We start from the raw sequence: 16,825 nt of genomic DNA, 5'->3' as shown, positions 1-16,825 counted from the left end.
GGGATAACTGTTTATTTTGTCAGAGCTGAAGGTGCTTGAACTAATTCAGTATTGCTTCGTGCTGCCTTTTTGCTAGCTCTTGTTTTCCTATGGCAGGCATGAAATAATTTAAACTTGTGAGGTTTTTTAACTCCTTTTCCTGAGCCCCTAGCAGGGAAAGAATATATGCTACTTCTCTATAGTTGCCCAGCTTTTGCCTGGACAGCACCACATGAGCATCTCACTCTGGCACTGACAGGAGGAGGAGTTGCTATGTGCACTGTCCACCTGTAAAGGGACAAGGATTTATGTTTCTTAAGTTCTCATCGACTCATCCAGCACTGCAAGTTAGCCATCATGGTAAGTAAATTCTCCTGAAAGAGAAGGGAGGAAGAATGAGGGAGTGGGAGATATTCCAGAGCTCTTGAAAGGAAAAGTGGCCATGCAGCAGTTGTTCTCTAAGCAGTCTGGTGTTTCCTTTCACTTGCCACCATCAATTTCTCGTGTTAATGTTGGGGCTGGGGCATTCAGGTGAGGCTCTGCAAGCAATTTGAACATCTTGGTCCTCCTCAAATGCTGAAAGTTTTCTTAGAACTTCTGGAGGTCTCCAGTGCATCCTGCTGCTTGGAATAGGATAGGTGCTTACCCTAAGTCTGGGCAGGCTTCAGACTGTGACAAGTATCTGGCTGGGACTTGACTTCTGCAAGAACCGGGTATCACTTAGGCCTTATCCACTCGATACACCAGCTTGTTCTTGAAATTGAGCTGATTTTAAAGAAATTAACTGCATAAAGGTAGTGGTCATCTCATCAGTGTATCTGCACTTAAAGCAGATTTACTTGCTGCTGAGAAAGTATTTCAGAGTTCAACAGTAAAACAGAAAAAAAAAGAAATCAAGATAATTGTCCAGAAATGTCCAAAATACAGCAAGTCAAATAAAAGTCCCTTCATTGCCTGGAAGGGAATGGCTGGTCCCAAAGCAAATGTAGGTGTGGTTTTATGGTGCTGGTAGCTCCTGACATGTGTGTGCCCTGTAACAAGTGCTCCAGAGCTCAGCTCATAAAGTGAGGGGTATTTTGCTGTGTTGACAGGGGAGAGGGTGAAGGGGTGGTATAACCTGTCACCACAGGAGTGCCATAGGCACTATAAACGTTTATACCTTCATTTACTTAGGTAGCTTCATCAGCAAAACTGAGAACTTAACTGATGGAGGGAAAGGAAAGAAAAAGGAAGAGAAACCTGAACTAGTTTAAAGTTTAGACGTTTAAGTATTGGCAGACTTGGTTCATCTTTTTTTCTAGAGGACTTGGACTTCTGTCACCTTTTTTTTTTTTTTTTTCAAATATACCTTAAATAAAACACTTCTGAGTTCATATATCTGTAAGTTAAGGAGCAACTGAAAAGCTTCTTTTTAGGATATCATTTTATGAGTGAAATCACCATGAGGATTTTTCCTGTCTGTTTTTGTTGTTGTAATCTAAGTATTCTTCATGGAGTAGGACGTAGGTTCTGTTTCTGTAGTGCACTGACTTCCATGGAGGCTGTGATTCTGGTCAGCAGAAGTACTGATTAAAGCTAGTGAATATTTTAGTACTGATGTCCCGGTAGAACTCTTGCATGTTTTAGCTCTGCAGGTCTGTTTCTGAAACAGAGGGGGTGGCTAGGGAAGACAGCTGCACTGAAACACCTATAGGAATATAGGTCAGGATGGTTGCCAACTCCAGCATATGACTTTTAATGCTATTTTATATCAGCTTTGTCTCCTTTTTAGCATGATACTGCTTCGAGACTGAGTCAATTGAGTGTAGTTACTGTGACAGGTGCCTGTTATGAACTTTATTGTGAGGCAGTGTTTGAGGAAAAGCTATGAAGAAAGAAACTTCTGTGTAAAGGTGGTGAAATATGGTAAATAGCAGACGTAAGGAGAAAATTAACCTTTGAACTTTTTTTTTTTCTGGTTGAGTCATCTTATGATAATTCACGATGTGAACAGAAGAAATGCGAGCTTTACTGCTGGAGATAAGTGGAAGGTTTCCATTTGTCTATTCTGTTACCCACTGTGTTTGTTAAAGATACTGTGTTCTTTGCAGAGGAAGAATGCATTGCCTTGTTTTTTCTTAGATCGTGAACCAGATAAGGTGGAAGAACCAAACAATTATTTTTGTTTTGTGATGGTGAGGCATCATTTGCTTCTGTGTTAAGATGTGTTTCTATGTTAAGATTTGTTTCTGTGTTAAAGATGGTAGCTTGATAGAACAATTCTGTGCAACTCTCCAGAGACTGTTTCTGTTTTGCCTTGGCTTAGGGGTCTGTTTGTATCTCCAGTGCAGTGGGTTTATCTACAGCGGATATCACCAGTTAACCGAGAGGGAAAATGTGCAATTTGTGATCTGTATGCAAAGGCTGCCCCCACTCACTCAGCTGGCATAATTAGAGACTGAGCACGGAAATCTTGCACAACTGCTGCAGCAGCTGTGTTGGGATGTTTATGAGTGCATGTGACTAATTCTGACTGCTAGGGATATGACTTCATATGACTCTGTTATTTAAAAAGAACAGAAAACACACATCCTCAAGCAACCAAAAATAAATTTGTACATAGACTAAAAAGGAAACCAAACAGGATCGATGTATTTCCATGAAGTTGGGCACTGGCTCAGTAAGGCAATGCAAACAGGCTGCCACCTCTCATGGCACTGCAAGTTGGCCCATCCCAGAAAAGCCCTGCAAGGAAAATGATGCCTTCGCCTTCTGCACGCAGCTCCAGGCAGAACCCCTCACCTCAGGCCTCCAGTTACAACTCCGTGTGTAACTTCACCCAAACTGGAACCTTTCATTGATGGAAGACACAGACTGTGTTCTTGGATGCTGGCATTAAACACACTTGAAATATATTTAATTTTGGATGTCTAAAGCTTTACTAATGTTTCTGGAAAGCTTATTTTTTCCTTCTAGTAAGTATTGCTGCTGTAATTCTGGCTGGCATGGAGCTCTCTGATGCTGCATGTAACATGACTTTGTGATACTGTGGGACTGACTGGATGAATTTGGATAACTGGTTTTGGATTTTCAGTGCTGTGAAATAAAATTGCGCACTTCACCTGTTTTATGTGCAACAATAACGCAGTATGTAGCATCATGCCTGTATTCTGCTTCAAACACATTTGACAGACTGCTGTTGCTGCAGTGTGTCTCTGGTGTTTCGAGTCTTCACGCTGCTGCATGCTTAATATTAAAGTACATTAATTGACATTTTACTTTCTCATTTTGACTTGAGTTGAAAACTTACTCTTCTTTCCAGGAGCACGGATTTGAAACGGATGATAGCCTCCTGGCAAGCTTTTCACGGGTATTACCACGTGCCTGGAGGTGTCCTGCATTCTGAAGTGAGCAATGCACATCCTTCTCTGTGGTCCAGGATCTGATGCAGTGCTATTTTCTTAAACATTATCACCCTCTCATGTGAAATCAAAGTTCATTTCATAAAGAAGAATTAGAAACAAACCTCATGCAATACATTCTGACCTGTCCTTTTATAGATACTTACAGTAGACCCTCATGAGTGAGTATCTGTTAGTTTGTTAATTCTCTACATAAAAGCTTTGCCTGCAGCACTTTCCTGACTGTGCTATGAATGAACTCATATCTTTGATCAAAGGCTCTTTCCTCATTTCTCCAAAGTCTGTTATAATGAATTAGAAAACAATTGATGCTGCTTTGTTTAAAATACCTGTACAGGAATAGGAAAAAAGGTAAAATTATTTTAACCAAGCAGGACTTGCTTCTTGGGAATGGAAAAGAAGAGCAGCCCTGCCATACACACACTTCTTAAAAATTAGTTTAAATGCAAGTATTATCATTAAACAGTTACTTTTATTATATGTATAAATTTGCAAAGGGAGGTTAATTTAATCAACTTGATTTGTGGTTGCTGGTGTAACAGAAATAATAGTTTCTCTTCTTGCTTTCTTGGACATGAAATTACAGGCAGTGCCTCCTGATGCTCAGTCACAGACCATGCTGACCTTACTGGGCTGCAATGTTGTCCTCTATCCTCAGTGAAGGTTAATCAGTTATGGTCCAAAAAAAAAAAAAAAGAAGGAACTCTGTACAAGTGCAAACGGTATGTACTAGTAAGACCACTGTAGTGCAGCACCAGCAATTGGCCAGGAGCAGGCAAGCCAGCAAGAGCTCCTAACTTGGTGATTTCTGGGGAATTTTTTTTTCCCCCAGCCTTTCCTTCTCTTGTGAATTTATTGACCTGATGCCAGAGCTTCATCACCCCCATTTCCATGTGCTGGTGAGGTCGTGCTTTGTTTATATGCATGGTGTGGAAGTGGGTTTTGTTGTTGCCGAAAGTCCTGGCTGGTTTCTGTGCTGCTTTGGTGGGTGGGAAGTGGAACTCTTTCATCCTGCAGCAAAGCAGAAAGGGAGATGTAAGAGTAAGGAGAGCAGATCTATGACTAGCTTTTTGTATAGCTCTAAGTGAATTTCTCTTCTACAAGGCTCTCCTGTTGCTTTCCAACCCCAAAGCCTTAGACTGGCTTGTAATGGGACATGGCGGATGCTGTGGCTTTGTGACTCTCCTATCTTTTTGTTTGAACCTGCCACCTGTTAGACTGGAAATTCAGCCACGTCTGCAGCAGCCTAGATTTAAATATGTAACAGCTTTCTGACATAGTCAATTAACAGAGTTAATTAACAAAGTTTAAAAAGTTGATTGTCAGAAATTATGCAAATGTCTATGTTTGGCATGTGTTCTTGCAGTTCTTGAATCATTTTGTGTGATACGGATCTTGTTCCAGTGTTGTCCTAAATACCAGCAGTTCCTCAGAGTCCCTGGAGCATCCGTATTGGGAAAGAAGTGAAAACATTTCATCTCCTTGCATCCAGCTGTGCTACTTATGACTTCTCCTTTCTCCCTGATTGGAGGCACCTCTTGTTTATTTGTTCCTTGTACTGGAGTCATTATGTTCTTTTTGTTGTTGTCATTGCTATTTGGACTTTTGGCTTGGTTTTATCTTGTGCCTGGATATAGATATACACGTGCACACAGGTATGTAGGTCACTCTGAAAGTAATGCTTCCTATTTATTTCCATGGAAAGTACAACAGATATAAAGAGCACAATAATACTACTTGATAGATCAAATTCTTAGCTACAAAACATGCATTTTTCAACATAATCACTACCATCAGCTCTATATTTTCATCAGCAGCCTGAATGCTGTGCTCATAAAAATCTACGTCAGCAGAGGTGACATGCTGTTTCACAGTGTTTCACACCTACTGCCTCTCTATGCTCACATCCACTGGTTGGTTTCCGTAAATATTCACAAGCATTGATAAATGTGAATGGGTGCCATGTCTTCCACGTGGAAGAATTCAGTGACACACCTTTGCTTCACATGCACTCCCATATCAGACACCATTCTGTCAGATTGCCCCTCTGCTGCCATCTGTCCCATGGCAACAGCATGGAATGGGACATTGGTGGGAAGGTTCAGCCCCTACTGCTGTACCACCAACATCCACCTCTGACACCGGGGGCCAACAGAACAACACAGGAGGCATTACTTTCTGAGTAACCTTCATATTTACTGAACTGGATTTGCTGCCTGTATTCAAGGGCTTCAGGAGGGGCAAAATGCTGTTTTCTCCTTAGTTTTCTACTCCCAAGAGCATCTCATTTATTTTCTGCTGTCCTTTATGGGTAGTGAGCAGTGGGTCGTAGTGTCTGTGTGTCCTTCCTGTGACCTCTATCTCACTCCTGGGATGTGGTGATCAGCTCAGGTTGTTTTTGGTTTGTTTTTTTTTTGCCAGTTTCCTCTACCTGCCATGCTGCAGTTTGCTGTTCCCAGGAACAACCCAAATCTCCTAAGTTTAAACGCTTGCTGTGTCTTTTAAAGCACTTTTGCAGTCCCTTCTCTTCTGGGATGACTCTGGATCCTCAGCACATATTGTCACGTTTTCCCTTTTCCAGGCTGTTGACAGGCACAGTCCTGCAGGACTCATTTCACAAAGTGGCTGCTTCAGCCTCCTGTTTTCTTCTCCTTAGCCTGTCATTCAGCCTTGCCAGGACCTTCTATCTCATCAGTGTGTGCTCAGTTTTCCTAGCAGGTGTTGGTAAAACTGCTGAAACTGTTTGGAACTTGCTGAAAGCCTCCAGTATCAGTACCAACTGGATCTCCACGCTTTCCCATGTCTCTTAACTTTCCCAATCTCTAACTTTAAATGAACGGCACAAGCTTCTCTCAGGCTAGCCTGATGGAAAAAAAGCATGTTCCTCCTGACTCACCTGAGAAATTGCTTTGATGCTGAGTGTCTGAGCAGCTGTTGTATTCCCCCGATGCTGGGCTGATATCCCCAGCTTCTTCTGGGAAGATTGAGTCCCCTGATGACCATTCACTAGTGACTGAATCCAAATGGCAAACAGCCCATCTTTTCATGAGTTTAATGACAGCCTAAGGGGACAGCTGCCCTTGGCTTTAACCAACAGGAAAAGCAGAGCTTAAGTGATTTTTTTTCTACCTTCCGAAGTGTTGGAAGTATTTCCTTTTGAGTTAGTCTTAACAGCATTAGAAAATATTAGCAATCAATGTTCTGTGGTTGGTTTTCAAGGAAACAGTATCCTCTGCATAATATATTCCTTCCTCTTGTCAGAGGCATTTTAATGTTATCTCTTTGGTTATGTAAACATGTGTAAAAATAGGAAAAGTTTTGTATTCTAACACTGGTGGAGTTACATTATCACAGAATCAAAGAATAGCACGGGTTGGAAGGGACCCTAAAGACCATCCAGCCCCAGTTCCCTGCCATGGGCTGGTTGCCCCCATCAGATCAAGCTGCCTAGGGCCCCATCCAGCCTGGTGCTGAAAGCCTCCAAAGGTAGGGCACCCACAGCTTCTCTGGGAGCTCTGCCAGGGCTTCACCACCCTGAGTAAAGAAGTTGTTTTCCAACATCTAATCTCAATTTCCCCTTTTTTAATTTAAAGCCATTCTCCTTTGTCCTATCATTATTAGACTGTGTAAGAAATCTCCCCCTTCCTGCTTGTAAGCTCCCTTCAAGTACTGGAAGTTACATTAACTTGTATTTTTGCTCTAGAAAGGGACTGAGCAGCACTGGCCTCAGATCTAACTCTGGTAGGACTCCTTCCACTTTGAGGGTGAACTATCCTCTATGTCTGGTTTCCCAACAAGTACTGTATCAGTGCTTCCTTTGCCTTGATGTAGGCATTACTGCCCACATGGTCTAGGGGATCACAAGGCTTTTCTAGCTGGTTGTGCACCTGTGGTTTCATCCCCTCTCTAGAACAAAACTGGCTCATTTGCACTGCAGTTTGCCTTGGGCAGTCCTTGCAAGCTGTTATTCCTCTTAGTGTTGGCTCCTCCATGCCTACAAAGAGTTTAATCAAATGTTCAGCACTTTTTCCTGGCAATTTAAATCCAAGCAGCCATACCTGTAATCCCTGTCTCCTCTAGTGCTAGAAGTCTCTGGCCAATGCACAGGTAACTGGTTGGCTCTCTAACCAGTCAGCTGCACTCTGTTACTTTCCTGCTTTTAATTAGGTGTGTTTCATTTCATGCATGTGAAGCATTACTGTTCAGCTTTTGGAAAAACGTAGCGGCTCTTTGACAGGTGAACAGTGTGCTGTTCTCAGCACATGGATCCCATGGTCCTCCTAACACTACAGAGGAGAAAATAGCAAGGGTCTTCCACAGCCCCTGCTTTCCTGAATGTCTTTCACAATTTTGTCCACCTATTGATTTTCAAAACATTTCTAAGTTGCTGCTTCCTGGTATATCTGCCAAAAGATTTGTTAACCTTTTTCTCCTGATTTACAGCCTATGTACATCCTCTAACATTGTCACCTACCTGCCTGGTACTTTTGCAGGCAGCACTTGCATCTCATTTCAGCCCTTGCTTTGCCAGATCTGATGAGCTGATCTCTCTTAATCTCTCCCCTTGGCTTTCCTCCTCACCTGAAACATTTTTTCTGTGTACTGGCTCTGGTTTCACTTCAGTTCTTTTGAACACAAATGATCACAGTTGTGCTCTGTTTTCCAGACAGGATTCAACTCCATGTGATTTCCTTTTGTTTCCCTCCTGGAGAGGTTAATCATTGTGCAAGTGAGGTTTTTATACTTACTGATGTGGCTGAGGGCTGTTTTCTGTGGCACTGCAGAGGTCATGTGCTTCTGCTGCCGGAGAATTCTCACCAGGTGTCGTAGATCACTTTTTGTGTGTGGGTTTGTGCATAACAGATCTGTGTATAATATTTAGAGCATTGTCAATTACACACATGGGAATGTTCCGAGTTGCCAGCACACTCCCTCCTTTGATGATCCAGTGCTGCTGCATAAACTAGTGCCTGGGGCCATGTGCCTCCAGCCCTCTCAAACATGAAGCATATGCAGTCCTGCCAAGGCTTGGCTTTGTGGTAATGCCTTTGGGGTTCAGATTTCTTTTACATAACCCAGAATTACAGGGTTCTTCTCCATCCCTTGGAGGCCTTGGTGTGGTGCAGAGTGGCAAGTCTTTCCTCTGGAGCCAGTGGAAATCCATCAACCTGAAAGCTCTCCAGGGATTTTTCAGTGCCTGAAGAGTTAATGCTAGAAGGTGCTCCCTTTCGCTCTGCACAGTTCTTCTGGAGCTGAGCTAGGGGAGATGCTCACGTGTCACCTTGCAGTAGATGTCCACTTCTCCCTTCCTCTGTCTCCAGGTAGCCTTTGTGCTTTCTGGTTGTGAAACATGCCCATGCCAAGGCAGTGATCCCTTTCAGTGTGCCCGTGTACCCTGTGTCCCTGGTCAGTCAAAGAAGAAGTGGTAAAACAAATTAATTCTTCATAACTTCAAGTCCTTTTTCCCTGGTTGTTGGTTATTTTTCCTTGAGGTGTTGCATCTGCTGATTTCAAACCAGCCCTTGGCGTGGGACTTGAGGAAGAAGTAAAACGCAAATCTGGAGGTGGTTCTTTGAGCTGCAGGCATCCAAAACCAAAGCTAACTGCAGAGGTCCATGTGACCTACTTCATAAGCTCTCCTGGGTAGCCTTCAGATCAGGAAGCTAGACAGGAGACAGCTTTCATGCTAAATGAGAAATTGCTTCCATCCTATATGTCAGTAAGTTCTTTTTAACTGCATCACTTTGCTGTAGCACGAATATCACTGCAGTTTTAGCCCATTTTGAGAAACCCAACTCTTCCCTGACAGTGTTGATAGACCCCAGCTAACTCACCATGGCAGTCCAGCAGCTGTGCACGATGTTGGACCTGGCCATGAGGAGAAAAAGAAGGTTCTCTTTCTAGGCTGGAAAACGTACAGGTAGGCAGCTACTTGCACAGAATTGCTTCAGAAAGGCTGAGGAGAAGGTGACTGTTGTGTAGGTGGAGAACAGATGTGTTTGCCCACTGCAGTCTGAATTGTTTCCTCTTGCCTTGGATGTCTACTTATGTGCCTGCTGAAACCCAAAGGGAAAGCCGAAGTCTTTCAACAAAGCAGAGCAAACAGAACTCTCTTCTCTCTCCATCTCCCTGTTTTATAGTGACAACAGGGACAGAGTGGCTGCTGCATGACACTGCAAGGTTCAGCAGGGCAAGGTGCTCTGCTGAAGCCAGGATATACAGTCTAAGAGCAAGAAAGGTGCTGTTTAGCCAAGTCTCTGGGTCTCTCTTCAGCAGGCAGAATATGCCTCATCATTTCTGCTTAGTGCCTTGGTGGCTGTTTTTTTTTCTTTTTTTTTTTTTTTTCCCCAATGATTTTCTGAAGGTGAACTGAGAGTAAGGGAGAGTGGATTGCTGGAGCACCCCTTCATGAGATGTATGCTCAATCCAGTGCCATCCTGGACAAGGTGTACAAACTCCACCACCCCTGGATGCTCTTTTTAGGGAAGTGAGCTGATGTGAACCACTCAACTGCTGTCTCAACCCACTTCTGGCTGAATGCCTGTGAGTGTATTGGCAACAGTGTGTTTGAGACATACCTGCAGCCTGTTATGAAATGTCCTCATCTGTTGGGCAAAACCACTACAAAACAAAGCATTCAGTGTGCTTTTTCTGCCAGGAGACAGCTGCTAGGAACGACACAGTTGTCTGATCAGCTCTGTTGGGTTGCTGAAGATGTGTTGCTTTCATTGCTCTTTTCCTGCTTCCCTTCTGTTCCATGGATTCAACCGATGTTTAAGGTCTGTGGGAACAGATATCACTCCCTGTTCCTTTGGCTAGGGACTCCCAGAGAGCAATTGGCAACGTGGGCTTGGGTGTCCTCTTGGTGACTTGAAATGGAAAGAAACAGTTAAGAAAGACCTTCTTTTCTAGTATTTCCTTCTATGCAATATACATTTTCAAAGACACTGCTGAGGTTTAAAAATGCTTGGATAAAGCACCCAAAGTCTTTCACAACTAGAAAATAATAGTAAATAAATAGTAAATAAAACAGTAAATAATGACAACCTAATTTTGTGGAGCTTATCTTCTGTTATTAATAATGGCTTTTCTAGGAGAGTGGTAAAAAAGACTTCTCAAAGTAATTCTAGAAATTGCAAACTTGAAATAAAGTTTGCCAAACACAAAGTCTCTTAAGGAATAAATTAAGGGTTTTCCTTCGGGTGGTTTTCTACAAGAAAGTCATTTATCTTCTTCATTGGTGGCTACGTCTGTCTTGGCTAGAAGATGCTGCCTGGCAACATGTGACCTACAGTGGAAAAACCACAACTAAAATAATGAGTTAAAAAAAAGAATGGTGCAGGTCCTAAAGCATCTGCCCTCGCACAAAGGGAAAGACAGACAAAACTGGGTGAATGACAAAGCCAAAGACCATGGTATTGTGTATAAATTCACTGTGTATTTAGGAAAAAAATCTTGGAACTCGTGTTCATAACTGCCTGGAGTTTGAAGAAGAAGGAAAGGGACAGGTAGAAGCCGCTCTCCTGCAATACTCCTTCCTTTGCAAGAGGATTAGGATGAACTTAGACCTCAAAACGTTGTGATAGGAGTTGACTGCTACCTGCCTGTGCTTGTCTAACACTAGCTGCCCCTAGAAAAGTTGTGTTTCCTTGGCTTTTCCTTAATCTCTGACTCTTCTGTTGTGATTGCTTTGTTGACAGTTTTATCCACAAAGATACCAGGCTGCCTATTTTATGCATTTTTCTGCTGCTTTTGTAAGAAGACACCCGTGGCTTTAAATCTCCTCACCTGAGCCCCCAGAATGCAGCAGTCTGTAGGGAAAAGGAGCCTGTAAATGAACCATTGGTGTCATTTCAGGAACTGAACTCTTTATTCCAGTATTGTAAAGGTGAAAATGTAGGAGCCAAAGTCTATGAAAGGGACAAGAAATCACACAGGGCAAAGGTGATATATCTATAGCAGAAAATTACACTCAATAAATAAATATCTTTACTGCAATACGGCGTCACAAAATGATAAGAACCTTTGCCTTTTGCTTCAGAAAGTCCATTTACTTTGTAAAATCAATTGTTACTAAATGATAATTCAAGGTGAGTGCAAAGAAACCTGACTTTTATGGGCAGAACAATCTGCAGTGTCAAAGCCTTGCCTTAGCTGAATTCCTCCACAATGAGATCTACAACTGTGGAAAATCAGTCAGACAGAAATTGCTGGCTATTTCTGCTGCTGTTTTGCTGATAAATATCCCTTCCCTTGTGTCATACACCTAGGGTGTGATGAACACCATCTCCTCTGCTGTGCAAATTGTCTTTTCTCAGATGTCTCCATGCTAGCTCACCAGGCAAAGCTACACACAAAGCCTGGTGCCCACACTGGGACATGGAGGTGCTCCAGTTGTGATTTGGAGCCTCACACCTGCCCTGCCTGATGATGCTTTGGGTTTCTAACCTGAGTTAAACTGTCAGCTCTTTGGAATAAAATCCTCCTCCTGAACTACCTCTTGGTTGCTATTGCAGCCATGCTATATAAATGCAAGGAGAACCTGCAGTCTGCCTGCAAAACACAGCTGACAATTGCTCTACACAGCAGGTAGAGAAATCTCAAAAGCTGTGTTGGTTTTTGAAGGCAGACAAGGAAAAAAAAAAAAAAGATAAATAAAAATAAAGAGTCTGATGAGAAAAATGAAGGACTCTTGTTACAACAGTTCAGAGGTGTGGGTATTGAGTGGTGCTAGAAGGGTGAGAGTAACATTGGTACCTGCTCAAGAATAGGACAAAAGAACTTGCTGTGTAATTACAGAATGTGTACTGCCACCCATTCCCTAACGATTATGGGACTTGCTGCACATGGACTTGCTGTGTGAGGCCATCATCTCAACAGCCAGGCTAGCTGGGATCCTTCAGAGCTATCAGCTGTAGACCAGAGGGTGTGTAGGAAAATCATGATGATGAACATTAGCAGTTGCATCACCAAGGAGCAGTGACTGAAAAATGTGCTGGAAATCACAGATCTGAGTTGTTTGGCTTGAGTTCTGAGGTGTGGGTGGAGAGCAGGCAGCGTGTGCCAGTTGGTCAGAGCTGCATGATGGTGGCTGTGAAGCCTCCTCCATTCAAGGAGGATGTGGGTGTAAAGATGGCAGCAAATTAAAACACTCTCTCCTCACCCTTGTTCTGTGATGTGCTCCTGTACAGAAGGATGAAAACAAGTTGGTGAACTTAAGCTGAAGTTTAACTTCTGCCTGGGTGACAGGAGAATGTTGATGCCCTTTCTTCCAAAGTAAGAGAGGTGCTTTTTTGTTTTCCTGAGTTTTTGTGTGGTGTTCTAAAGATGCACAAAAGTATGCTAGTACAAATCATGCTTCTGGCTTGGACTCCTTTCTGGCATTGTGAAATCTCTGGCAAACTGGTTCTGAACGTAAGATTTCTGGCTGGCTGTGGCAGTCCCCAGCAGCAGCGGGTGTTGCTGAGACTGGAAGTTTCTGTGGCTGATTTTTCATAACTTCTGGAGCTTTTGTTTTTCTTGAGCAGCTTTCCCAGTGCTGGGGATAATCCCGCGTTTTTGAATTACAGAACAAGAGGAAAAATAATGCTTCCTGCTCTTACTAAAAGGCCAACTTGCTCATGCCAGCAGCCAGTGCCAGCCCATGTCTGTGGTCAGGCTTCCACTGTGCTGTGCTTTGCTTTAGTAGTTCATAAAAGTTTCTGATTTAGTGTCTTGCAAGCAAAGTTTTAGGGCTGCAGATCCAGACTTGCATTTTATACAGGATTAAAAAACTGTTTATGAAAAGCCATGTGTGAAAGGAGACCTACACAGGCAGGAACTGCTTGTTGGGGCAGTTCAGTATCGGAGCTGATATCTTTGTGGGCATGACAAATTACAGGGATGATGCCAAAGGGTTTACACTTGTTAATCTGTGGAACTCTTAATTTTGAAAGGTGCCAATCTTACACTCTGTATTTGCTGAGCAGAATTCATTAACCTCCCAATGACTGAACAATATCCCATAGCTGGGGTGACAAGCCTCCCCTGGGACTTTGCTGTCTGCATTTATTCTCGGATCAACTGCTGACAAGCCTGAGTCTGCTGTTAGGTGTTTCTGCACTCATTTCCCCTGTGGGCTCCTGCCTTAGAGTTGTCTTTGCACTGTTTGTGTTCTGCACAATCTTTTCCTCACTGTTTGCAGAAGAGCAGCAAACCCTGAACCACTTTGCCCAGGCTGTTCTTGTGCTCTGCCTGGGCCTGGCCATCATACTGGCTCTATACGAGTGCTGCAGCAGCTCTGGACTGGAGAAACGTGGAAGTGCAGGCAGCACAAAGCAGAAAGTACTGAAGCAAATTAAGAGAAGGCATGAAGAAACCATGCTGAACATCTTTGTCTCCATTATCTGTAAAACAGAGCAAGACATTCATGATTAAGCAAGCCAATCAAGCTGAAGCCATCATCTGTGAGTTCCCCAGTTTTAGGAAAGTGAATCAAAGAGTGAAGATACCACGTGGTAGAGTAGTTTGAGAATTGCTCATAGGGCTCACTTAGTCTGGTATGCAGCTTCCATGGCACACAAATTTGAGCTTGGCCATCATTCCTGTCTCCTCCATCCTCTGCTTCTACTTTCCCAAATGTACAGCACGGAGCAGATGGGAGCCACCATGGGAATGGCATGACTGGTAACACTGCAACTGATCTGTGGGCTCCTGAGGCTGCAGTGTTAATGTGGGCAATGCTTCTGTTGCTAGATATCAGCACAGCGAGGGGAGTCATGCAACAATTTAAAATATGTGGCCATGCAAAATGAGGGACAGTGACCCACTTTATGTCTTTCAGGTGGGAGAGTGCTGCAGAGGATACTTCTCCACTTCCTGAAGGCTGCAATGCCTTTAGGGAGGATCCAGTCCTATGAGTGAAGTTATGTCCCGTTTCCACTACTGCCACCCTGAAGGGGGGTAAGGGCTGTGAGTGGCAAAATATTTGGTTGCTGGTAAACAGTTATGCCAGGCATGTTGACCTGAGTGTCGAGGAGACCAACGGTCATGCTGGGCTTGCAAGCATTCAAGTAAAAGAACAAAAAACCTTTTTTTACAGATATATTAACAATAAGAGGAGGACTAAGTAGAGTCTCTTTCCTTTACTGGAGGCAGCAGGGAATGTGGCCACTGAGGTAAGGAAAAGCCTGATGCTCTCAATGCCTTCTTTACATCTGTCTTTGAAAGTCAGACCAATTGTCCTCGGGTTACTCAATCTCCCGACCTGGAATTTTGGAATGGGGAACAGCATAAACGACCCACAGTAAAGGTGGAAACAAACAGTTAGAGAAGTACTACTCCACCTGGACTGTCACAAGTCCATGGGGCTGGGTGGGATCCACCCAAGGTTGCTGAGGTGACTGTCAAGCCACTTTCCACCATTTACCAGAGTTTCTGTCAACCAGCAAGGCCCCAGAGGATCGGAGGCTTTCCAATGTGACTCCAATCTACAAGAAGGGTCATGAGGAGGATGTGGGGAACTAAAGGTCTGTCAGCCACACCTCGGTGCTAGTAAAGATTATGGAACAGATCATCTTGAGGGAGATCATGTGGCAGATGCAGGACAGCCAGGGGATCAGGCTCAACAGCATGGGTTCATGAAACGCAGGTCCTGTTTGACCAACCTCGTCTTTTTCTGTGAGCAAGTAGAGATGGTGGAGTCACCATCTCTGGAGGTGTTCAAGAAACATTTAGTTGTGGTACTAAGGGACATGGTTCTGTAGGGAAATATTGGTGGGAGGTGGACAATTGGACAAGATGATCTTGGAGGTCTATTCCAACGTTTGTGATTCTATGATCCTAAGATTCTAAGTGTGTACTGATGCTTTTAAGCAATTTCTTGGTTTATGCTGCGTGAGATTTTTGGCTGTGAAGGTGTTGTGGTAGGTTTGTGAGCAGGAAGCTCTGTACATCTGTAGCAAACACCTTGCAGGCAGAGGCTCACAGGGCCTGTTTGGTGGAGTTATATATAGATTTTCCTCTCTGTGGGTCCTGTTAGTGAAACAGTAGGTTGCACAATGGGCTCTTAAGAGAGCTGTTTGTCTAAAGATTTATTGCCTCTCTGAGATCAGAGTATCAGGGCATTATAAACTTTCCGAAGGAGTGCTAAATAATCCCTATTCTCTGTGCACAAGGGCAGATATCCAGTGAATAACCTGCATCTGCCCCCTCCCAGTAAGGAGAGGAACAAAAGTCTCCGATCCTGTGAGCAGAATGAGAATGCTTGCAAATTATAACATTCCCTCTAACACTTCAGCATACGTAACAGGGCCCAGAAGTTGCCTAATCATTCACAAGGCTGTTTTTCACTGAGCAGGGAGGATGCTCAAGTGCCCTTTTCTCCATCTGGGGAGATTTTTGACCCTCTGTCTGCCTTGCTCTGGTGCTGCTTCTTTTGTTGACTGTGGTAGGCTGCAGCTCTTGTAGCTCGTTAAATAGCTTGAGAGGCTCTTTAATGAAAATTAATTGAGTGCCACTAATTCACGTGTCTCTTAAGAGAATCAACTAGATTCTTCCTTTTATTTTTCCTTAATTTCTGTATCATCTATTATCTCCTCAGAAAGAACATGCAAGTTAAATCTGGAGGCAACAGCTATGCAGTTTTTTAATTATTAGACGTTGAAAGAATTTCATACCCCTCTCTTCACTGTACTTGGGGAAACAGAGGAGGAAAAAATCTTCATCTTTTTTTCATGTAAAATATTTCTTACTTGCTCAGATTCTCGGGAAGGTCATGCAGTCAGTTTAATTCCTAGAAAGGAGGTATCTTTGATGAAATGTGAAATGAAGAGTGATGCAACAAACAGATAACATTGACTTGTTCACTGTCTCACTGATTGATATCTGAGGAAGACATGGAGGTGTTACACTGCACTTAATGCTACTTCTTCCAGTTACGTAGTGGCACAACTTTTTCTGTCTTTTCCCATTTACCTTTCTTCTGTTAATTTTTAATAGGAAAGAACTTCTTTTTTCTTCAAAAAATGTCCTCACTAAAACTAGTCCTGCTGGACTGACCAGAACATCACGAAGTTCAGGCAGAGCCACAAATGCAGAGAAACAACCCCAGGCACCAGGACATGCTGGTGGCAACCTAGCAGGGAAGCAGCTTTGTAGAAAAGGCCCTGGCTGGAGGTAACCAAGCTGAACGTGAGCCTGCAGTGCATCCTTGCCACAAGGTACCTGTGCTGCCCCCAGACAAAGCACTGTCAGGAGGCTGAAGGAGCTGATCCTCCCCCTCTGCTCAGCACCGGTGAGACCGCTCCTGGAGTGCTGGCTCCAATTGCCCAATGAGGAGGGGTGCCTTTAATTTCACAGAGCCCTTCTTATAGTTTCTTTTTCTTACTGTTGTCTGCCAGACAGTTTTAAATGTTTTTTGTTACTGAAGATACACAAAGGAAAGGTGATGTGGTAGGGGTGTAAAA

The sequence above is a fragment of the Tetrao urogallus genome (genome assembly GCF_951394365.1).
Source record: "Tetrao urogallus genome assembly, chromosome: 5".
NCBI lineage: Eukaryota > Metazoa > Chordata > Aves > Galliformes > Phasianidae > Tetrao > Tetrao urogallus.
This window is presented reverse-complemented; position numbering follows the sequence as displayed.